Source organism: Manduca sexta, chromosome 20 (genome assembly GCF_014839805.1).
Source record: "Manduca sexta isolate Smith_Timp_Sample1 chromosome 20, JHU_Msex_v1.0, whole genome shotgun sequence".
Taxonomy (NCBI): domain Eukaryota; kingdom Metazoa; phylum Arthropoda; class Insecta; order Lepidoptera; family Sphingidae; genus Manduca; species Manduca sexta.
In genome coordinates this window covers 12,263,735-12,289,924 of record NC_051134.1, presented here as the reverse complement: position 1 = coordinate 12,289,924, position 26,190 = coordinate 12,263,735, and the positions used below count along the sequence as shown (strand labels likewise).

Genomic DNA, 26,190 nt, shown 5'->3' with positions numbered 1-26,190 from the left:
TCTTATATTATTATTATAATAAGATAATATTTTTTAGAATCATCTCAATAATATAATAATGATAATAATAATACAAGACTGTGATTTGTTGCATAAAAGACCACTACATATTGAAGAAGGCCCTAAAAGGAAAGGGTAAAAATTGAAAGCGTCTAAAAATTATTTTATACTTATTTATAGTATTAAATATTCAATTACATACTAATCTTTTGAACTACTGCTCTGCTACTAATATGAAAATATGAAAATCACTTAAAATTCTTTATACTCTCTCTTTAATATATTGTCTCCGTTATAAACGATTCGAGCTCCCAGTTCGTCTCTTTTATGGATCCATTTTTACAAAGAAGAGAAATGCCCATCTCAGGCCTACTTGGTGGATATCATGAAACAATTATAGCAAAATTTCATAATTTTTTTAGGCATTATTTAAAGTCTCCCAGAAGTATTTGTTATTTTTTTTATGTATTTATTTTTGCGTAATTCCATTTATCATGTGACGCAAATCACGGTAATCCACAGCAGGTGAGTTAATCTAAAAATATATTTCCTAATTAATGTATTAAATAAATATAAATACAATAAGTTTTTCAGTGTTGGCTTCTGAATCTGATCCTGTGCGAATAATAAGCATTACTTTTTCTTTATTCACTACTACTATAAAAGCTTTTATGTTAAGCTTAATCAATTTATTTACTTTATTTCTTTGCAGGATTAGCGTTCACTTGTACTAAAATAAGTGCGAATAATTGTTGAACAGTAACTTGAGTAAATACTAGCGTAGTCTGAAATAGGCTTCACAGAGATTTTTGTATGACTCGTCAAATTTCAAAATATTAATGACATCCTGATAACAATAGTGATGTTTCATTTGTTGTTAAGTATTTAACTATAACTATAATTCAAGTAATGAATTTCATTCGATCATTCGCGTGCAGATCTTCTAGAGATACATAATTATGGCGCCACCGATTAAATACACGAAGGTAAGTTTTTGAGAATATAATAATATTTTGTTAAATATATATTGTGTTAAAATTAATTGGCATTAAGTCCGCCTGTATACTATATGTACAAAGTGTAAATAAATAAATAAATAATTTAAGTTTATATCCGAAACTTTTTATTCAGAAATTTAAGTCTTAATTTTACTTAACAAGGAAAATAAAAACTAGTAGACAATGTTTTATATCAAGTTTTCAATTTATTTTCCTGAGTTTTTTAGTTGAGTGAACAAAAAAACGCCAATTATAAAGAATGCAAATTATTGATGTAAGATAGACCATTTAAACAGGTTTATAAATTTTCTTAATATCCTTCCATTATATTATATATTTCTGTATATAAAGTATCTCATCATTTATTAGTTGTTTTTTAAATTTCAATAAAACCAAGAAAGTGCAACTATTTTAGCGGGATTGAATATAATAATATATTATATACATACGAATTATTCAATATTTTAAAGCAATTTAACTTTCTTAAAAAATGGCAGCTTATAAAAAATATTTACTTATATTTCTTATCACAATCACACCGGTCTACGACATTTTAATGAGGTTACTTATTTTATTTTTTATTTATAATAGAAGTGATGAACTTGAATAGTAAAATATGTTATTCTCATACTACTATAATGTTGTTTAAACATTCATTAATAACATGTATTATGTTAAACATAATACGCAAGAAATCTAAATTATTTAAAAACACCTTTGTTACCAATATTTATCAATAGTTTCAGTTATCGACATTCCAGTCTTCGACAGTGATTGATCAGTACGTATGCGTGAACAATCTTTAGGTTTGAACAGAATAATTGCACTGATAAGCATTGTTAAATTAGATTTCTATAGTATAATTAAATTAGATTTCTTAGTGTCATTTTGACATTGTGTTAGTAAATGTATCTACTAACCACGGATTCGTCTTTACGTCTCATACTTAACATTGTGCCAAAAATCGTTCATGAATGGTCTTGTTTTCTGATTTTTTTATCATTTTGTATTTTAGCGCGAATATAGAATGTGCGTAAGAGTGTTTCTGACTGAAAGTGTGATGTTGCCGATATTACAAATTCTTTAATAGTACCCAGTAGTAGTAGTAGGATTTAGGCGTGTAAAATTAAAAATATTTTTCTATAGACATTTATTTTGTTCAAAACTTTTTATTTTTTTTTTACATTTACGGTTTGAATAATCTATACTATTATATAAAGCTGAAGAGTTTGTTTGTTTGTTTGTTTGTTTGAACGCGCTAATCTCAGGAACTACCGGTCCAAACTGAAAAATTATTTTTGCTTTGGATAGCCCTTTGTTCGTGGAGTGCTATAGGCTATATATTATCACGCTATACCCAATAGGAGCGGAGCAGTAATGGCTAATCTCAGGAACTACCGGTCCAAACTGAAAAATTCTTTTTGCGTTGGATAGCCCTTTGTTCGTGGAGTGCTATAGGCTATATATCATCACGCTATACCTAATAGGAGCGGAGCAGTAATGGCTAATTTCAGGAACTACCGATTTGAACTGAAAAATTCTTTTTGTGTTGAATAGTCCTTTGTTTGTGGAGTGCTCAAAGTTATATATCATCACGCTATGACCAATAGGAGCGGAGCAGTAATGGCTAATCTCAGGAACTACCGGTCCAAACTGAAAAATTATTTTTGCGTTGGATAGCCCTTTGTTCGTGGAGTGCTATAGGCTATATATCATCACGCTATTCCTAATAGGAGCGGAGCAGTAATGGCTAATTTCAGGAACTACCGATTCGAACTGAAAAAATCTTTTTGCGTTGAATAGTCCTTTGTTTGTGGAGTGCTCAAAGTTATATATCATCACGCTATGATCAATAGGAGCGGAGCAGTAATGGCTAATCTCAGGAACTACCGGTCCAAACTGAAAAAATATTTTTGCGTTGGATAGCCCTTTGTTCCCGGAGTGCTATAGGCTATATATCATCACGCTATGACCAATTGGAGCAGAGCAGTAATGAAACATGTTGCAAAAACAGGGAAAAATTATTAGTTTTGAGAGCTTCCGTTACGTGCACTGCGTAAACGGTTTAAAGTTATGCAACAATGATGTATAACGGGATTGTTAGTCTTAAAAAGTTCTAAAAAATATATTATAAAACAAAGTCCCCCGCTACATCTGTCTGCCTAAACGTGTTAAACTCAAAAACTACCCAGCGTATTAAGATGAAATTTGGTATGGAGACAGTTTGAGACCCTGGGAAGAACATAGGCTCCCGGGAAAATTTATAGCGTGACTTTTATAACGGAAAACTTTAGCCTGAAAAACTGTATAACGCGGGCGGAGCCGCGGGCAAAAGCTAGTTTATTATAACTTCAGTATTTTATTTTCAAGAATATAAGTGCTAATGTGTTTTTATTTAGTGAAGTGATATCAAAATGACGCATTATGTAAAGACGATTTTTTTTGCCAATAAAGATATGTACCTATTGGACTAGGATAGTGTAGAGTTAAATGTAGTGTGCAGTGGCGAAGCGTCCATACAAGCCGATTCCTACCGGGTTACCTTTTGTAAATTAATTAAAAATAATAAAAGAAAAACATAACAAATATAACTAGAGTAATAATAGTATACTCAAACAAGTCATTTTATACTTATTCAATTAAATCAATACTTCAACCATAACGGTACATAGTATCAATTCGTTAAATCGTAACTCGCGCGCAGTGCCCGCGCCTTGTAGTGTTCGAAGTGAACCCGGCCGCGCGTAGCTTCCCTCGCGATATTGTTGTCTCTTTCTCACGCAGCGCGGTATCTTTGTCTAATCTTTTGGAAGTGACGTAAAAATACATGTGTGCGTGCGTGTCTGTGTTCTTCAGGGTAACCCGAGAATTTGCGGCTTCATGTTGAGCCATTGGCGCGAATTTTTTTAATAATTTAGAATGTATTAATTAGTGTTTGTGTATAGTGTACGTTATTAATATTTGTTGGACTGTTTTAGGTACCTATGTTCAAAATAATATGTGATTATTTTTAAAATTTAAAGTTAGTTAATAATAAGTTAAGTTAAATAATATGTGATTATTACGATATTTTACTGATTTAGATATCTGATATCTGTAGAAAAAAATATTTCGGGTTCCCTTTTGAAAATTTTCACCCTTCGCCACTGGTAGTGTGCCCTGTGGATTGGGGGTATCTAGAGAATTCCACAACGGTATCTCCTCTCTGTCGGAAGAGGCGACTTGATGGGGTTTCGTGGAGGTTGTGGGGCGTGCAGTGAAGGGCTGTTTACTCATCTACCCCAATGAAACGCATGTAGGTATATCAGTGCAACAGAATATCTCGGGTCCGACTCGTATGCGGAGAAGGCTACCTAGTTTTGGCCAGTATGCCTTTGTGTGTATAAAATATTAGGAATACGGCGAAATGCTCGCTCGGGCGATGCTATGCTCCTGAGCGTCGACAGGTCTTAAAACCGACATAACCATTCCATTCAAACTTCCAGTGGCGGCAGTGATAACTCGTTTTTTAGTTTCATACAATTATAATGAAACAAACAATCAAATTATGTTGCTTAACAAAAAAGTCGTTAATTGCATTTTTTTATCCCAACCTAAAATGTGATGGCGCTACAATCATTTTGGAGGAGGAATGGTACGGTAATGTTAGTCTCATAGACAACGATCCAACGATAACGGTGGTCTTTGGGATCGTAACCACAAAATGGTAACACTTAGCGACGATGTGCATGATTTATTTTGTTAACTCTGTTTTGTCTTCCAGCTCTTCATCGACAATGAGTGGGTGGACGCTAAGAGTGGAAACACTTTTGAAACCTTCAATCCTCATGATGGTTCCGTTATAGCAAAAGTTTCAAGAGGTGGCAAGGTAAATACATTTTATTGATACAAAACCAATTTCTTTTCCCTTTGGCGAAGATAAGTCGCGTTACAACCCTTGATTCTTTTGGCATAGTTAGCGTTTTACCTATAAAACTTACTACCCCTAGGTAGTAAGCAAAATCATCTAGCATAACATCTAGCACTTGGTAATTTGCCATCCTTTTATATAAAAAATCGCAAATCGCCTGTGTGTGCAAACTAGCACACAACAATGTTGAATGGGTTTCATACAAAATTTGTGCGTCACTGGCGGTTTAAATACCATAGTCAAAGATGCGGGCGCACTGACGCAATTATCGAAATGTTGCTAATGAAGCACAATATGTTTCTCTTTGTATTATGTCCTTAATTTATAAGGTGCTAAAATTTGTTTGTTAATTATCATGAAATTATCATAAAACCTTGATTTTCCAATCATTACATAATATATAGTTTTTTTATTGAATGATAATAGATACACAGAGTGTAGTTGATTATCATAATATCAACCAATTCTTATAGTAAGTCATTAAAACTGGATTAACAAATATGAAATTAAGTATGTACCTATTTTCAATGTAATACCTATTATAACCAATAGTCCTTTTTTACTATAAATATTTGGTTTTTATTTTAGGAAGACATAGACTCTGCAGTGAGTGCAGCCAAGTACGCATTCCACCGCAACTCAGAGTGGCGTTTGTTCGACGCGTCTAAACGAGGACAAATTCTCAACAAATTCGCGGATCTAATGGAGCGAGATATTGAATATCTAGCTGAACTCGAGTCTTACAATAATGGAATGATTCTCCAAATGGCCAAGGGAGTTGTCTCAAGAGGTCTAGCATCAATCCGTTATGTCGCGAGTCTAGCAGATAAGATCCAAGAAGACACAATACCAGCTGGTAAATAGGAAAACAACGTTTAAACTAACACTATTTGATACGAACTATGCTTAGTTTCGCTACGCTTGTTATTGTTTCAGTTATTTTAACATATTAATTAAATGTCGCCTTTTTTCAGATGGCGATGTATTTTCGTACACTCTGAAGCAACCGGTTGGTGTTTGTGGCTTGATACTACCCTGGAATGCTCCAATTTTAATGTTTTTGAACAAAGTATGTACAGCGTTGGCGGCTGGTAAGTTTAATAAATGAGTAATTTAAATACCATCTCATTCTATTATTATATTGTGGGCTTACGTTTATTATTTTAATTAGGTTGTACTGTGGTTGTGAAGCCCCCGGAGCAAACCCCATTGACAGCATTAGTATTGGAAGCCTTACTTAAGGAAGCTGGAATTCCCAAAGGCGTGGTCAATATTGTGACAGGATTTGGGGAAGATGCTGGAGTAGCCCTGACTCACCATCCCGACGTCGCCAAAATATCTTTTACAGGATCCCTTGAGGTAAGAATGAAAAATTTAAACAATTAACTTTGTTTTCTGAGATAACTTTTTTAATATGATTGAGGGAACAGGAACTTTTTTCTTTTGTGACATAGATTTCCGAATGATTATAGTTTCATTAAATAATAAAAAAAAACAGTCCAGTATTGCCAGAAATAAAAAATCTGACACCTTTTAATATAGTCTATTTTAACGATTATTTCCTATAATAACATTAAACCTGCGTAAACTCAATACAAGCTTGTACAATTTATTCTTTGCGAATTACTTTTAAATTTACTTTTCATATGGTCTAGGAGCACATTGTTGAATGATGACTATTATGATGTTGAATGATGATTAATATGTGTTGTTGTGATACTCAACTTGCTGAAATTTGTGTTCTAGGTAGGCAAACTAATTCAGAAGGCGGCTGGCACTAACAATCTTAAGCGAGTTACTTTGGAGCTCGGCGGCAAGAGTCCCCTCGTTATAATGAACGACGCTGACTGTAAGTATTCCTTAAATTTTTATATTCCTGCAAATCTAAAAAAAATATTAACAATAATTTTTATTTAGGTATATTTACTATTTATAATCTGACCAAATATGAACGCAGACCCGAAATACATAGCTTGACTATAGATAGACTCGATGTATCCAGCTTATTTATTATTGCTGCCAAAGACGACGAAACATCTGGCGTACTATAATGATCACTAAAGTAAATTACATTTTTATTACGCTGTGTTTTGAACAGCAATACGTTTAAAAAAAAAAGTGTTACTGCATACTCGTAGCGCAAATTTCGACACACATAGCATATGCTGCCGCACTAGTATTTGGATTCGCCACGTGAGTGCTGAATATACGAGCTACAACCATTAGGACCATAAGACCCATTAGGACTTCATGAATTGTTTTCTGCCGCCGTCAACGCACCAGTGACGTCTGTAACTGCGTGTAAAGCGAAGTTATATATACAATAAAGACGAGAATAACAGCATTTATTTGGTTTTAGTACAATAGGCGGTACCCATTGCTGCGATGGGTGTATTTGGTATGCAGGGTCAGATGTGCGTTGCTGCATCACGCCTATACGTCCAGTCTGGTATCTATGATGAGTTTGTTGAAGCAGTTGTGAAGGTTGCATAGAGCTTTAAAATAGGAAATCCTGCTAATCCCACGACGACTCATGGACCACAGGTATACTGCAACATTAAGATAAAAAAATGACATGATCACCAACAGTTCTGGTTATTAATATATTATTATTATTGGAAATTAGGAATTAATTAAAAATATATATGTAATCAAGTACAAAAAAATAATTTATTTCTCGAATAATTTTTATAGAATCCATTACGCGTAGTACCTTAGAAATAGCTAAGGGTAAATAATTAAAAAACACACAGGTGGAAGAAGTAATGATGAACAAAGTCCTTGGCTACATAGAGAAGGGCAAACAGGAAGGCGCCAAGCTGCAGACTGGAGGGAAACGCGTCGGCACCACTGGCTACTACATCGAACCCACTGTCTTCTCTGACGTCACCGATGACATGACTATTGCAAAGGAGGAGGTATTTTTTTAAATAGTAACACCATCGAAAATTGATAACACAAACAATAAAATTAATTCGATAACAATATTATGCAAAGCATAACAGTTTGAATATTATAAAATACATAATTACATAATTCTAGGCAGTTATTGTAGGAAATCGCTTGTTAGCTTGTAATAAAATCTACTGTTATTTTCTTTCCAGATTTTCGGTCCAGTGCAAAGAATTCTGAAGTTCGATACTTTGGAGGAGGTGGTAGACCGTGCCAACGCAACTAACTACGGACTCGCTGCAGGAATATTCACCAGCGACATCAACACTGCACTGCAGTACAGCAAACTCGTCGAAGCTGTGCAATGTTTGGTAAGATTTTACTTTAAATACAATCCACATGTAATGTTTATAGTAGGCCCTCGATCTAAGATACAAACTCTGTTTAGTTGGGACTGTTGAGCCAAATGAGTTTTATATACTTTTAACTGATATTAAAAATCCTTAATTTCATCAAAAACATATAAATGAATGAATTAATATTTTGCATTTATATACATTATTGTAGATTGTTAAATAAATCATATATAAAATCTATTTTTTCGTTTGTCTGTATTGTTACAATTTGTAGGCCTTAACGAAATGAATTAACATGCTATTGTTTGTATTTTCAACAGGATAAACACTTATCTAGCAACCAGTGTTCAGGCTCCCTTCGGAGGTTTCAAAGAATCGCGCATTGGTCGTGAAAAGAGAGTAATTTGAATTTGTGTACAACAAATTATACAGCTTAAGTATACAAGTGAGCTTTAGCGTAGTTGGCAATGGAATGGTCTGCCTAGAATCTAGATAAACGTTTGCAGGCTCAAATCCCGAGACACACACTTTTTTGGCTTTTCGTAGTTACGTGAATAATGTTTGTAAATATTTGTGTGCTTTAATAGTAAAACTAAACATCGCGAGGAACCTGCGTACCTGGGAATTCTCTATAACAAATTTCGAGAGTATGTGAAGTTTACCATCCCAAACTACGCCAGTGTGGACTTAAATCTAAACTCCTTTAGTAGTACACTAGTACTACTAAGGGAGTTTAGATTTTAGAGGTACCATTTCTGCTACGAAACGGTTGACTTATTTAAAAAACCTCTCAGTTATTCATGTTCCTGCCGCCGGGCTGATCCTGAGAAGAAAAAATCAAATATCACTTTGTCAATCAAATATACCCTGAATCTCGGAGCGGTGTCATACGGTGCACGCAATACAACTACGTCACATTGACATGCATTATTCATTAATAGGATAAATGGAAAAACATATTTAAATTTTTACAATATATCATTCATCTTAGTATAGTACATATCTATGTAGAGACTAGAGTCAAACTTCATGAGGCAAGATATATAAAGGACTAGCTTTTGCCCGCGGCTACGCCCGCGTGATACAGTTTTTCGGGATAAAGTTTTCCGTTATAACAGTCACGCTTTATATTTTCCCGGAATAGAAAGTAGCCTATGCTCTTCCCAAGATCTCAAACTATATCCATACCAAATTTCATCTATATCCGTTGGGTAGTTTTTGAGTTTCACGTTTTCAGACAGGCAGACAGATGCGGCGGGGGACTTTGTTTTATAAATTATATTTTTTAGAACTTGTTAAGAGGAACAATTCCGTCATACATATTTATTTCATAACTTTAACCGTTTACTCTGCGTACGCATCGGAAACCCTCAAGACGAATATATCTTCCCCGTTCTTGCAACATTTTTTATTACTGCTTCGCTCCTAATGGTCATAGCGTGATGATATATACCCTATAGCCACGCCCGATAAATGAGCTCTCCAAGACAAAAATATGTTTTCTTTTTGAACCTATAATTTCTGAGATTAGCGCGTTCAAATAAACAAACAAACTTTTCAACTTTATGTAATAGTAAAAAGTATTCTATGTATGACTGCCTCGGTGGCGTGGTTGTATTGCATGTCCGGTACAATAGCGCTCTGAGGTCCTGGGTTCGAATCCCGGGTCGGGCAAAGTGATATTTGGGTTTTTCTGCTCAGTATCAGCCCGGAGTCTGGAATTTGTGCCCGATATGGCGATAGGCTCGCCCCCTATCACATCATGGGACGGAACATACTTGGCGAAAAGTGGGTGCCCTGGTTGCGCCTCTGCATACCCCTTCGGGGATAAAATGCGTGATGTTATGTATGTATTCTATGTCCGTCTCCTGGTTCTAAGCTACTTCTCCACCAATTTTCAGCTAAATCGGTTCATCCGTTCTTAAGTTATAATTAACTAACACCACTTTCTTTTATATATCGATGGGTCCTATGTATATGGGCCAAACTAACAATTTGGCCATTTTGACTTTTTTATGGTAAACGCATTTTATCGATATAATGAATCAAGTGAGCTATTAAAAAAAATAGATTTTTGCACAGAAGCACGATTTTTTATTACAGTATAACGGCATATGTAACATAAATTTAAACGTACAAGGTTCTAAGAGTAGTTAGAGACTTATACGCGGGGAGTTCCCGCGCGTTTGTTTACGGTTGAGACCAATCAGCTGGTTTGACACTTATACGTTGAACGGAGCAACGGCCGCACTGTGATAAATACAAATCTAATTGTTGTGTTTTTGCGTTACAATTTAGTTTAATAAGTAAAAGATGGCATCCAATTATCGTGTTAAGTTGAGAAGAAGTCGGAATTTTGTGAATTTGGCATTGATGCAGAAATGATCAAAAGTGTGCTGGACCACATCAAGTCCTTTGAACCGGTTGATTCACATTATTGTCGTAGAGACAGTAATAAACTTTATTTAGATGGCTCTTTAAGTTTTATCCGAATGTTCATGTTATACAAAGAATGGTATGATTCAACTAAATATGGTAGTAAATGTGTGTCGTTACGGGAATACAGGGATATAGTAAATAAAAATATTAATTTATCATTTCACCAGCCAAAAAAGACCAATGCCATATTTGTCATTCTTTTAAAAACGGTCCTGTGACTCCTGAGAATAAAATATTTTATGATAATCATATAATTAGCAAAAATCAGGTTAGATCTTTAAAGGAAAAGGATAAACGTGATTCACAAAATGATACGAAAATATTCTGCGTTACTTTTGATTTGCAAAAAGTGCTGTTTCCCCAAGTGGTGAAATTAGTCTATTTTATTACAGCAAAAGGTTGAAAGTACATAACTTATCAGTTTTCGATATTAGTAAGTTAATTGGTACATGTTACTTATGGAATGAACAAATTGCAATGAAAGGATCGAACGAAATAGCGAGCTGTATTTATGATATTATTACATTGAAAAGTCAAGAAGGTTGTGACGATTTCAGATTTTGGTCAGACAATTGCACTGGCCAAAACCGAAACAGGATTATGTTTTTTATGTATCTATATGCTGCTAAACAGTTTAATTTGAATGTAAAGCACATTTTTCTTGAAGTAGGCCACACGCAGAATGAAGGCGACTCCATACACGGCACCATTGAAAGAGCTTCAAAATATAGGAATATTTATACACCGTCTGAGTGGAGCTCATTGATTCGATGGGCGAAATCAAAAGGAAGTCCTTATAACGTCATAGGCGTAGTTCAAAATATGATTTATGACTTCAAAAAGATGCAGACAAATACTCAGTTTAACTGGACTAAAAACTCAGAAGGACAAAAAATTCTTTGGTCTAAAATAAAACAAATTCGTGTAAGCCAAGACGAACCGTACGTTTTATACTATAAATATAATTTGGGTAGTGTAGATGCTATTGAAAATTATATTAATATCTTAGATCACCCAGTACGAACAAGAAGACAAATTGCCGATAGACCAACTGATATTCCTCTGCAACTATGTTACAATCAGCTATTACCAATACAACCTTCCAAGAAGAAAGACTTGCTTGATTTATGTCGAAAAAATATTATCCCACCGGTATACCACAGTTATTATGAAAATTTAATAGCATCTAATGCCATTGTGACTATTAATGAAAGCGATAATGAAGACATTTTAATAAACACTTATTAAGAATTACTAGTAAATTTTACCATTAACGTTGAGTTTGATAATTTTATTACTTGATTATACTACTTACAGAGATATTTTTTTTGTTTACATCAGAAAGGTTTTTATTTTTGTTATTTTTTTGTAATTTTATTAAGAAAATAATAACGTGAAGTACGTAGTTTTGTTAATCAAACTAAGATCTTCAATAACAGTTTCCTTCTTATGTTTTTTTTTGTTGGTAATTTTTATCATTAAAATACCAAAAAGACTGAATACGGGTCCATATGTGTTCTTATAAGGCGAATTAAAATTTTATTTAAATAAATTAATAAAACTAATGTGTGTTTTTATGATCTATCTGAAAACTCAGTCAATAGGTTAGCAGATTTTACAACGTATAAGTGTCAATGTGACATAAATAACTAAATATCGTAATATCTTTTATTTTTATTAATAAATTATTAACTACTTCAATTGTTAGTTGATTTTATGGGTGGAAAATAAAAAAAATATGTAATTTATGCTAATTACCGTAATACGCGTATAATGGCCAATATGGCACATTGGCCCTTTTAGGGTGTTATTGAAAAAAAATAATTTTAACAAAAACTATCGTAGAAGGGCCAATGTGACGTACAAAAAAAACCGGTAAATGTATATATAAAATACTATAATATAAATGAGGAGGATAATTGTCATAGCTAACAAGCAAAATTTCATAAACTTCGGATTTATAAATCTAAAGTTATAGTAAATTTTAACTTTGGAAGCCTCTCCTGTAAAGTTGTAATTTTGCATTTTGGCCCATATACATAGGACCCATCGATATATAAGATATATACATATTTCTCAGATCGGATAAATTGTTGCCGTCTGAGAATCTAGGCATTGTATCTCGGCCATACACCCCGACATTTATATAGCATACGCCTTACGATAGTAATAAAACTTCTCCTTGACCCGGATGTTTTATGGGAAGATTTTTCAAGTCATTAGCCATCTGTCCCAATAAATGGTAATACAAGATTATCTTTTAATTAATGTCTTTGAGGCAGTAAACTGTGACTTATAAATGGTCCAAGTAGCTTTAGTGGAAGAATTTATCTTCAGAGACAAACAAAAGGAAAGTGGTAATTTGAGATTTTCTCTCCCTCACAATACCATTGCAACTACTGTAAGCCCGGATCTGCAGTGGCACACATTTTATGACACCGAAGGATGAAGCTAGGCGAGTCTCAGGGAACAATAATCTATTTTTATTCCTTTAGGAAATTAATCAAATAAAAGGTTAGGGAGGAATTGGGAATGGTATATAATATGGTGAAGTTTTTATATGTATAAATTTTGCTGGCCGATATTGTAAGTCGTAATAGTTTCCATAACGATGAAAAATAACAAAAATAAAGGTATTATATGCATTCGATATAGTGTAACCTCTGCTAATAGTGAATAATATTGCCAATGATATAACGAGCTTTTTGTATAGTCTAGGTTTTCAATTTTAAAGACGTTATTTACTCTACCGCATAGAGTTTAAGATATATCTCAAAAGAAAAGTTGCTCCAACGTTATATTATTATTGTATCCAAAACAAATTTGATGGAAAAACCAAATCTAATATTCAGAATGTACGTGGTTGTCGACTTCGTCACATAAGAATTATTATACCTATGGGTGTCAAGCTCTGTGGATTTATTTACATGCACATACGTCATTCTAAAACTAAAAATAGCTTATATTTAGGGTTCCATAAGTAAAAAAGAACTCCTTTGGCTTGTGGCTGACTTTGTTACCCGTCTGTCTGTCTGTCGACGCTATTTCTCAAGAACGCGTAGTTGTATCAAGTTGAAAATAGGTAATATCGAATACTTGGGTCTGCGGTCTCTTTTCGCTGTAAAAAAAAACAAACTTGTTAATCAATACGATCAAAAGTTATGATTGTTTACTTCGCATATTTTCGCATTTGCGATTTCACATGGGAACCAAAACTTATAGACAAGGCAAGTCCAGTCGAGGTAGAATCATGCAATTTGGCAAGAAGCAATGTCTTATACCATATTTAAAGGATACAATCTGAAAACTGTTAATATTTACTTTAATAACAAAAGAAAGATGGTTTGTTCGAAACCGTACGCGCGCGAGTCCAACTTGCACTAGTCCTGTTTTTTTACTTCTCCGACAATGTTTAATATTTAAATATAAAACTTCTTAAATTTGAACAGTCCAAGGATTTGCATAAAGCATACAACTGAGGATTAACTGAAGCTCAAGATTTGTCTTGGCTAGTTTCTACATACAAGTTTGTTTATAGTTGGCTAATCAACTTATATTTTTAAGTTACTATTATTTTATAAGGTCAACAAATTACTTTTCTAAAAAATTTACTGGTTTACTATACCGTGCGTGTGGTGCGGATGTGTGTTGCGCTTTCGATTATCATTTAATAATAATATAATACCGATTTGTAATAATAGTATCTTCACTCTCTTAGTCACGTTTTGTTACGTGCTGTAGGTTAAAAGTATTTTAATGTCAGTTTATTATCTCATGCCTGACTGAGACTGCGTTGGTGGAGTAGTTGTACTGCATGCGTGGTACGGCAGCGCTCTGAGGTCCTGGGTTCGAATTCCGAGCCTGGCAAAGTGACATTGGAATTTTTCTGCTCAGTATCGGCCTGGAGTCTGGAATTTGTGCTCGATATGACGAAAAGCTCGCCAGCTATCACATCATAGGACGGAACTCGTGTGGCGAAAAGTGGGTGACCTGGTTGCGCCTTTGCATACCCCTTCGGGGATAAATGCGTGATGTGTATTTGTTTGTTTTCGTTATTATTATCTCATGGTTTTGGAGATATTGTTATTATTTTAAATTCGCGTTAGTGCGGTGGTGTTCACGGTCATATAAGCAAATATAGCAAAGTAAGTTGCATTCATTATAAAGGCAGAATTGACTGGATATATTAGATAATCACTTATTTAATTTTGAAAAAATCAACACTAGACTTGCTTGCTTGTTTTAGCTGAGAAATGCTTGCCGAACTGGTAGTTGAGTTAACATCGACGGAATCTAAATAAAGTAAAAAGAACAATATGTTCGAAATAAATTATTTAATTTTATTTGCGTATTATTATTGCATTTAAGAAATGTTTTCATTCCTCAGATTTTTATAGACTACGAACGGCGCGACGCTAAGAGTGTTAAAACATTTGAAACGTTCAATTCCCACGATGATTTTGTTATAGCAAAAGTTGCAGTGGGCGGTAAGTATGCACATCAAATATTTGTTTAATAATTTACGAACTCATAGCTTAAAACGAACATTTGCAATTCACGCTCTTAAATTACACTTAACGGTATGTCAAGTAAATTATGTGGACAAATTTCAAAGTAATTGAACCTAGTCTTTATAATTAATTGTATACAGTATGGAATGTCCTGTTCAACCAGTGGGTAAGCATTATCTAACAGAAAACCAACGTGATTTTTCTTACAATAGTGGCAAAAGGTGAAATTTTCCGAAATGCAACCCAACACAGCATATAGGTACCAATATTCAACACTATACTAATTAGATTCTACATAATCTCTATATAAAGGGAAGCTGGTAAGAATCGGAATCTATTGACCCTTCTCCACTGCAATACATCCACGATAATTCTGGTATTGTGTGGATTTATAAATGGTGGTGTGTGGTAAATTATGACCACTTGGAATCGACAGGTCATAAAATTATCGAAGTTTGAAGTTATTCATTTTGATCTATAAGTAAAACATTGTGAATGGCTGATCTTATTTTTGTAGCATTACGCACACATGCAATGCAATTGACATTCTTTCGTAACTGATTACCAAGCTTGCTCTTAAACTTTTTATTAGATTCACTGCAACGTTTTAGTACAATCAAGCAAATGATTTTTTTTTATAAAGTTATTTGTTGTTTAAGTGCTCTTTGTAACCTTTTAAACAACGACAGGACCTCGATTAAGTAACTTTTCAAAGAACAACCTGTGAAGTTAATGTCTAGAGCGCCCTTAACTTTAAACAATTGCAATATAAATTGAATTTTAAATATATTCTCTCAGGGTTCGTAATATTTTAGTTAATAAAGTACTTAAGGAATGCTGTCTGTATTGCGGGCTTTTAGGGCTTCAAGACGAATCGACTCAAATCAAATTATGAATCGAATTTTATTCATACTTAAAGCACTTATAATATAATTATTTTAAAAGAAAAAATAATGTGCACAACCTTTAAATATCTAAACGTATAAAAATATACAATACTAGCTTTTGCCGTACCTACCTACATAATAGATCGATCAACCTAAAATTTTACGCAATAGAGGAGAAGAATCAAGGTATAGCTAGGCATAGATAAAAACAATATAAATACGTGATATTGTTACTTAAATGTCATGTTGTGTAAAATCTATGATCAGTATGTATCTTACCTAAATCTTTAATGTCCTTGGTATTGGATATTTCTGGGTTGTAATTTGTAATTGAATATTAGGCTCTCCCAAGAGTTATAGGATATTATATGTCCCTTCCGCTCATATTTTCATGAAATTCAAATTTGGAATTCTCAGATGTCCCTCGGTAAAAAAATGTGAGTGGAAAATTTAAGATTCGTCGTAAAAATTGAGTTGAAATTAATTCTTTTGAGGAAAATATTATTTTACATAATAAATGAAGTGGTTTTAAAACTGTAATGCACTTCAATTCATGACTCGAGTTTCTTTAATAATCAGTGCTGTGCGTGATCAAGTGTAAAATCATTTTATGCAAGTCATTGCTTTTTATATTGCATTATACCTTACCACTTAATTACTAACATCAGCCAAATTGTGAATACAATTTGTATAATATGTTAAAGCGCTGATTGTTATTTAAGATTAGTGTCGGTTACGATATTCTGGCCGAGCAGTTATATAAGAGTTTTCGCTTAGCATCAGCTAGGAATCTGTCATTGTAACTAGTCGCTTAGTACATGGGCCCTAACCTAACAAAAACTTAGAGGCGTTATCCTAAATATGCAAAAATATGATCAAGACGGACATCGAAGCCGTAGTTCAAGCAGCGAAGCTGGCCTGCCATGGCAATACTGAGTGGCGGTTGCTATACAGGTCACAGCGACGACAACTGCTGACCAGGTTGTCAGAACTTTTACACCGCGATTTTCAGTACGTGGCTGAATTACAAAAGCCTCTGTTAATAGCGTGAGGCATCTGGCCAGTTTACCCGACAAAATTCAAAGGATGCCCTGCCTACGCGTTAGTTAATTGAATATTGTTATAGTACAATATACTTAATTAGTATGAGTAAGCAAGATTGAATATTGAATGTTTTCGGAAATGAATTGAGATTTTGTGTGATAAATTTATTGCTAGGCTAACGACAGGGGTCCCAAGTTAATGTTTTTACATAAAATTGTATGTTATAATAAAATCAAAATCCTTTTTTGGTTGTTTTAATACCCCATAAAAATTTTGCTTCCGTGAATTAATCGTTTCTAAGTTTTCAAGATTATGAAAGTTTGTATCATAGCCTACCAAATTTTTTTTTTGTTTATGACACAATTGTCTATAAGTATACAAGTGAGAGTTGATATTATAGCACCAAAGTATAGTTTTGCAAAATTATTCCCTTTACGACACAATTTTCTAATTAACTTCTTACTAACTTAATTCGATTACCACAGATTAAACCAAAATTGTATTTAAATTAAATCCATCTTGAGAAAGTGAAGTGTTCAGCTACACTGTGAAGACTACTCACTCATTGCCTTGGAACGTTCCGATCTTGATGTTCAATGTCAAAGTCGTCACGGCGTTGGCAGTAGGTTAATTAACATTTAATTTCCAAAGACAAATATGGAGGGTCAGAGACACATAATAGGGCCTTAGTCCACCACGCTGGTCTAGTGCGGATTGGTAGACTTCACACACCTTCGAAATTCCTATAGAGAACTTCTCAGACAGAGAGACACATGCTTGGAACAAATTTATCTACAAATGATCACATATGTTTGGATATGCTAGTTCGACGACGGTAATGCCATTGCCTCACGGAAAACCATGTCAACTTACTGCTGTGAATTTTTGAATATTGAGTGAGATTGTCAGAAGCCCAAACACTCCTTTCCATCTTTAATACATTCCTTTCTTTAAAGCCGGCAACCATGATTCTTCTGGTAGGTAAGTCATAGGAAGGAATAAGGATTAAAATAAACACTTCTTATAGTAAATATTTGACTTGCATAGCTATTCAAAGTAGATGCGTAACAATTCTTAATGTACTAAACTTGTTTATCTTTTTTGTTTTCAACGGCAATATTCATGCTCAATAAAAGAGAAGTTTCATTTTTCTTTTAAGCGTCGCGTTCTCGGAATTACATTTAAATTGAAGAGAAAGTTGTTTAATTTAATGCGCACGTGTTGTGGAAACTTAAAGCGGTATAATGGATACTCATTTCTAGAAAACCTAATATTGTCGAAGTCTCAAAGCGGATGAAAGCACGGCGTAACTACTCTTTAATGTCACGTAAAGTAATAAAAATCTTCTGGACCTATCGAATACTGGCTTATGCTCGAGGCTATATAATTTAAATTTGATTAACGTTTGTTAGGCATTAAAGTTAAAACTGGTAAACCGTAGCAACCAAAATTCAGAAAGAAGAGAGCAATAGCTTTAGTTATTTTAATTCGAGGTATATAGTTAAAAATTTACAATATAGAGGAACTTGTTGAACCTTGGGTAAAGCTGTATGTAAACTAAACTGTCTAAGGATCGATATTTTTAGAAATCCCTCGCGCTATAACATAATTATGAATATGGCATGCAAAGCACTTGTGAAGTTGGACATAAAAGCAGTTTCAATTCATCCGCGCCGAGTAAGAACAGATAAAAAAGGAAATTATTCGTTTTTAACTTAAAAACAACGATCTTTACATTTAGCTGTTATTCAGTGTGTTATGAAGTATGTTATGTTGTAGCTTGACGATTGAACTAAGGTGTAAATCAGTCATATTTGATATTGAACTTGGCCTGCGCTGCCGCCCGCGTGAAAAAGTTTTTCCGGAATAAATATTTTCTCGAGAAAAAAAGTATAGCACTTAGAACTCAAAAGCATAGTAAAGCAGAGTGTAGTACTCAGAAGTAATGTTTCTTATTAGTGAAATTTGTGCCTGATGTAGCAAAAGACTGTTACAACACGGGACGGAATATATTGGCGAAAAGTAGGTGTACTAGTTGCGCCTCTGCCTACCCCTTCGAGGATAAAATGCGTGGATGAGTGTGTATTTTAGATGTCCTAGCTTTGTTGTCCAGAGTTTAACTTTTGCGCCCCAAGATTTCCCCACCGATTACTGCTCTCAATTATTTAAAATATAAATAGCGTATTTTTACGTACGTGTATAATTCCACAAATATACTTTTATTATGTATTTATGTTAAAACAAAACCTTAAAAACTGTTCAAAGTACAACTGGTTCCCCTATATGAATATATACGGAAAAAATCGAAGCAATCCTTGTTCATTATAGACTGTTACGTATTAGACCTTCTTCGATAAATTTTCACCTGATTTTCATGTCGTCTATTTCTTTAAAGGCAAATTACTCGTGCATATCAAAGAATATTTATGATTACAATAATAAACGCGAAGAAAAGTATACGGCAACGAATTGATATTTTCGAACAGCCTTCATAGTTCATAGTTTTTAATCCCCCTTGAAACTATTAAGGTTCTTTCCCGAGCAAGCAGTCCGTTTCATACATGACGGCGCGGCGCGGCTCCCGAATTACGGGCGGGTATATTCAAAGATTTACGAACAGTATCCTAAAAATAAAAATTAAAGTAAAATATATTAATTATATTGATTAGTGTTGGATGCAAATAAATATGAGTGTAATATAAGAGATATTTATGAAATTAACGAAACAGTATCAACATTATAAAATAATTCACCAACCTAAAGATAATATATTGTAGAAATATGATGTTTAATACTTTTGTCTATATTAATTAGAAGCAAAACGCAACTAAATTATTACAAGTGGATTGATTATCCACTGTTTTCGATAAACGATAACGCTATTTTCGATCTGTCTCAAAAATAGACCAATCAGAACAAAGGCTTTTCTGACATGCTTCAAATGAATTATTTTGATTGGTTCATTCTTGGAATCGGATTGAATATTGAGATTAGAATTGTTTGTTGAAAACGGCGGTAAATCGATGTGAGTTCTTCCAGAATATGATCATTTTCATTACGCGCTGTCTCTTCGTGCTCGTTATTTGTACCTATAACAAAGGTGCCATCTGCTATGTAACTTAGCATTGTATTCATTAGATCGTAATGGTTCCTTTTCTTGGTGTAATAAATAAATAAGTAAATGAATAAACCCGACCTGTTTGCCGGAATTAAACTTTCAATGTGTACTTTTGTGTATACCATTTTGGTTATCGATAACCTGATGATAGTTAAAATAATAATAATATCAGCCCTGTATTATATACTTGCCCACTGTTGAGTACGGGCCTCCTCTACTGCTGAGAGGGATTAGGCCTTAGTCCACCACGCTGGCCTAGTGCGGATTGGTAGACTTCACACACCTTCGAAATTCCTATAGAGAGCTTCTCAGATGTGCAGGTTTCCTCACGATGTTTTTCTTCACCGTTAAAGCGAACGATAAATTCACAAAGAATACACATTTGATTTTTTAGAAAAGTCAGAGGTGTGTGTCCTTGGGATTTGAACCTGCGGACATTCGTCTTGGCAGTCCGTTCCACACCCAACTAGGCTATTGCCGCTTGCGGTGCTATGATTAACTCAGTGTTATTAAAAGTCAGTTTTTTTACAAAAAAAAAATACTGATACAAGATGTTCCAAAGGATGGATTAGCAGTAGTACTAAACTTAATTTTTAAAAAGTGAGTTGCCGGGGGTTTTTTGACCACTCCCGATAAGACAAGATAAACTTATCATCAATTAAGATAATATATCCCTCTTATCAAGTCATCAGACGGAAATAAGCTTTGTGAACTGTGTTGTGTGCACTGGATGCATTGAAAGTACCTAAATAGTACTTTAATTATTCAGACGCAATAATTTCAAGTAAGTTTTATTAGTGCTATGTATTTAATTACTTAATTGTATATTGTAATAGTTATGTGGTTAAAGTCTTCAAGTGATTTACTCTAAATTATCTCTTGTACTCAACAATGTTAGCCGAGTTCTAAAAATAATTAGTTAGGTAATGAAAATAAATATTTTGTCATCGACATGGTCATTCCGATAAACGTTCTGCGCTTTGCACCAGCCTGGCTATTGTTTTCCGAGTATAACCCGGGGAAAGCCTTGTGTATAACTCGTGAAAAGCCTTGTGTACAAACCGTGGAAAGCTTCATGTATAACTCGTGAAAAGCTCCATGTATAATGCATAGAAACACCCGTGTATAACTCGTGGTAAGCTTCGTGTACTAATCATGAAAAGCTTTATGTGTAACTCGTGAAAAGCCCCATGTATAACGCATGGAAAATCCTTGTATAATTCGTGATAAATATCATGGAAACTACATGGTAACCTCAGGGGTACTCCGGGAAATCCCTACAGAAAACTCGTGAAAAAACCCCATACAGGCCAATCCCATTTTTGATACCCTCACACTCGCAACTGCAACTCCTGAAACTAAGGATCGACAGTAGCACGTATTTTAATTGACTGTGCAATGACGCTCGGCAAATCTCTGGGCGTATTAATAAGTTTGGCTCGCTACGAAATTAATCAAATAGGGAGGAGTTGGAAACATAAATTTTCCACAATTTTGCATAAAACGTTTCAGTGAATATCGCTGTACCGTTTGCAGCGAACGGATTATTTTTCCATCAAGGTCAGATTTGCATGGCTGCCTCTCTGTTACGTGTTTCCTCTGGGTACAATCTGGTATATACGATAGATTAGTGAACGCGGCCGCTAAATACACACGGAACATCCAAATTGGAAATCCGTTTGACTCCTTAACTGAAAGTGGGCCTCGGGTTAGTCAAATATGCCTTTTCATTAGTTATCTACTTGAATACAAACTGTTAGCTGTTTAACTATTCCCCGTCATCATTACTAGTGGGTCCATTGCTTTCGATAGCCTCCCCTAAAACTATAGTTATTATTGGAAATGTTTGAACATTTATTGAAGTGCCTATGTACGCCATAGACGGCTAAATTTTGAAACATTTAAACCATTTTTATACTGTAAAAGTTCTATATTATATAGAAAAAATGAAATAAGAAGGAGCCAAATTATTTGTCGGTAGCAAACGTTTCGAAACTCCTGGACATTACACAGTACCGACAGTATTTGCCTCAGAGTATTTGCTAATGTGAAAAATAACATGACAATTGCCAAGGAAGAGGTGAAGTCGCGCTAGACGCTCTCGTAGCATTCTCACTTCGCTAGAATCTTTATGATATATTTTAAAATCAAAGTACTTTAAGTTATAGAATCCCGGAATTTTGATCATCAGTTATAACAAAGTGAAATGAGCAAAATAAACTAGGAAAATATTATGGTTATTATTGCTCATGGCAAAGAACATCTATACTTATAATAAATCTGTAGAGAGGTCAATTCTGTACATGAAATATATTTCCAAAATAACTATCTGATACTGATGGCAAAAATGCAATTAGTAAAATTTTGTCTGTCTGTCTGTCTGTCTGTATAACCGTTATAGAAACAAAAACTACTCGACGGATTTTAACGAAACTTGGTACAATTATTTGTCATACTCCTGTGCTGGTTATAGTATACTTTTCATCACGCTACAATTAATAGGAGCAGAGCAGTGAAGGGAAATGTTGGGAAAACGGGAGAAGTTACTCCATTTTTTAGCTTCCGCCGCGTGTGCAACCTTTATGGTTAAAGCTACACAGAAATCATGTATGACGGAAATGTTCGCCTTAAAATTATATAAAAAATATCCCACGACAGCATATGTCTATCTTTTATGGTTGACTCACAATAACACGTGTAGCTCCCGATAGCATAGCAGTTCGAAGCTTTCTCATTATATTTGTCTACTCTTACGCTTATAACACTCTCAGTCAGCCCCGGATCTAGGGGGGGACAAGCCAGGGCCCGTGCCCCGGGCGGCGAATTTAGAGGGCGGCATTCAGATTCAGAAATTCAAACTTGGCAGACGAATCATTAACGCAACTTTGACTACTGCGACATCTATACTCTATACTATTATATAAAGCTGAAGAGTTTGTTTGTTTGTTTGTTTGAACGCTCTAATCTCAGGAACTACTGGTTCAAACTGAAAAAATCTTTTTGTGTTGAATAGCCCTTTGTTCGTGGAGTGCTACAGGCTATATATCATCACGCTACACCCAATAGGAGCGGAGCAGAAATGGCTAATCTCAGGAACTACCGGTTCGAACTGAAAAAATATTTTTGTGTTGGATAGCCCTTTGTTCGTGGCGTGCTATAAGTTACATATCATCACGCTATACCCAATAGGAGCGGAGCAGTAATTGATAATTTCAGGAACTACCGGTTCGAACTGAAAAAATATTTTTGTGTTGGATAGTCCTTTGTTTGTGGAGTGCTGTATATCATCACGCTATACCCAATAGGAGCGGTTCAGTAATGGCTAATCTCAGGAACTATCGGTTTGAACTGAAAAAATATTGTTTATGTTGGATAGCCCTTTGTTCCTGGAGTGCTACTTATAGGCTATATATCATCTCGCTATGACCAATAGGAGAAGAGCAGTAACAGTTTCAACATGTTGCAAAAACGGGGAAAATTTATTAGTTTTGAGAGCTTCCGTTGCGTGCGCTGCGTAAACGGTTAAAGTTATGCAACAATGATGTATGACGGGATTGTTCCTCTTAAAAAGTTCTAAAAAATATATTATAAAACAAAGTCCTCCACTGCATCTGTCTGCCTGAACGTGTTAAACTCAAAAACTACCCAACGTATTAAGATGAAATTTGGTAGGGAGACAGTTTGAGACCCTGGGAAGAACATAGGCTCCCGGGAAACTACTACTTTTATAATGGAAAACTTTAGCCTGAAAGACTTTATAACGCGGGCGGAGCCGCGGGCAAAAGCTAGTACTGAATAAAAAAATATTTCGATTATTTTAGATCTAAATGTTTGAATACCTTTCTTTATAGCATAATGTTAATCAGGTGTTTCTGAGAAGATTTATAATATAAGAACGGATATTTGATTTTTGTTGCAGTTCGGTCCTGTAGAAAGAACATTAAAGTTTGACACCTCAGAAGAAGTCATCAGCCGAGCTAATAACACTAATTACTGACTCGCGACCGGAATATTACCAACAACGTCTTGCAGTTTAGCAAACACGTTGACGCTGACACTTTTGATAATAAAGCATTCTACGTTTTACGTTGTACTTATACATACATATTTTTTTATATTGAATGACTTGAACACCACGTCTCCCTACAGTAGCAATACTTTTAATATGCTGAAGATCAAAACATTAGGAGTCTTACTTATAAACTTGTTTTAGTGTTAAAAGGTGGTTAAGAATTGCTTAAAATTGCTGTCAAAAACATTAGCGGTTCCTACTTTAAACCTAATTAAAAGGCAAGATGGTGGACTTTCCCTTACAGCTGATCGAGTAAATTTGTGTTTAAAATAAGCTTAATTTTGCGATTTTTTTACAAGTAAGACTGTATATGGTATTGTACTGCTTAAGACTTAACATTGCATCTCCTCGTGCCTAGTAAAAAATATAACCGTACCAATCTGCTGCTAGATTTCATATTAAAAAAAAAGTTAAGCAATACAAAATAAGATGGGTTAAACTTGAGTGCATTTCTATTTTCTAGTTATTACCCTCGTTTATGAGTTCATGCATATAGTACTACAATTGTGGATAGAGCACCGGACTCGAATGAGAATTTCCACTTCTTGCCCTATCAGAATGTAATAAGACGCGATCATGCGAATAGGTTGCCCACGGCGGTAGCGTTTTTGAAAGCCACGATATGCATTGGTTTTTAGTAATTGCTATAAAAGCACTGAAAAGCTAATCGCCAAGGTTCTTTCTCTTTACATTAAATAATATTGCGGATTTTTGTTGTCATTGTATGAAAATTTCTTTTTACTACTTTGCTTAAATAAAACTATAGTCCCAACTTTTTGATACAAAACTGCCTTTAACATCATCGTAGTATTTTACTATGAAGAAATTAGGAAAATAAATCCGAAAGGAAAATAAATGTTATATTACCTGCAGATAAGTTTTGACCATAAACTGTCCTCTTTGTATGATGTATGTAGATTGTTTCAAGGCCAACACGTACTTTGCGACTGCATCACGATCACCTTTAGGTGGATTTAGAGATGCAGGAATGGGCCTGGAAAGGTATTTTTTAGGTTACTAATTAATGTTGATACTTGCTTATATAGATAGTTATAAATAGATGTTTTGTTTTGTTTTTGTTTTCAACGGACTGCAAGCTGTGTGCCCGTACTTGGAAGTCAAAACTGTAATAATAGCTATACTGAAAAAAATATTAAATATATAAATAATTCTAATATTATTCCTGTTATTTCATCATCTCTGTTGTATTTTCTCCTTACGGTTTTGATGTACAATAAAGAATTTAAATAATAATATAAATTTGTATATTTCCTAGTAAATGTGTATGGATTTTAAATTGAATCATTATCCATTGTTTTTACTATATCCAAGCCAATTGTAAGATAAGGTCACGGTCTATTCTGTCTATAAAAGAATATCCGTCTTTGCGATTACGGGCGATCTTATCGAAGGATAGCTTTAACAGCTTATAGGTTTCTACGTGCCTTTTACCTATAAATCTGTTAACATTGTTATTTGTCCGAGATTAAATCTCTTATACCCTTGAAACATACTGCGTGAACGTGAAATACAATAGCATATTTATTATAAGGATTATGAGAATATACTTAGTTCAAACGAAAACACAACACATCACCATATATCATCCGAATAAATTTAATTCTTCATCAAACAATAAAAAGGAGTTCTTTGTCACAGATTATCGATATACTATATCTCTAATATTATACTTTGTCCACCATTGAAAACTACATGGAAACCCTTCGCACCCTAGCCCACATCTCCGAAAATAGTTTCGGAGATGTGCGCTAACAGCCAAACAGAAAAACAGCCTGACAATCAGAAAGAAAATAATTTTAAAAATCGCTGATTTTTCTTCTATTACTATTCTTTAGTATATATATGTATATAATATGAATAATATCTTCATACGTTATAAGATGAGTACTGCTTACGCGGTGGTTGATGGCACGCATAATGAGTCGTCAGTCGTCTGGGAATG

General features: G+C 34.3%; 1 pseudogene; it reads left to right on the top strand.

Moving 5' to 3' along the window:
* The first annotated feature begins 944 nt into the window (after positions 1-944).
* On the top strand, positions 945-25,407 carry LOC115449576 (annotated as a pseudogene).
* Positions 25,408-26,190: the final 783 nt, after the last annotated feature.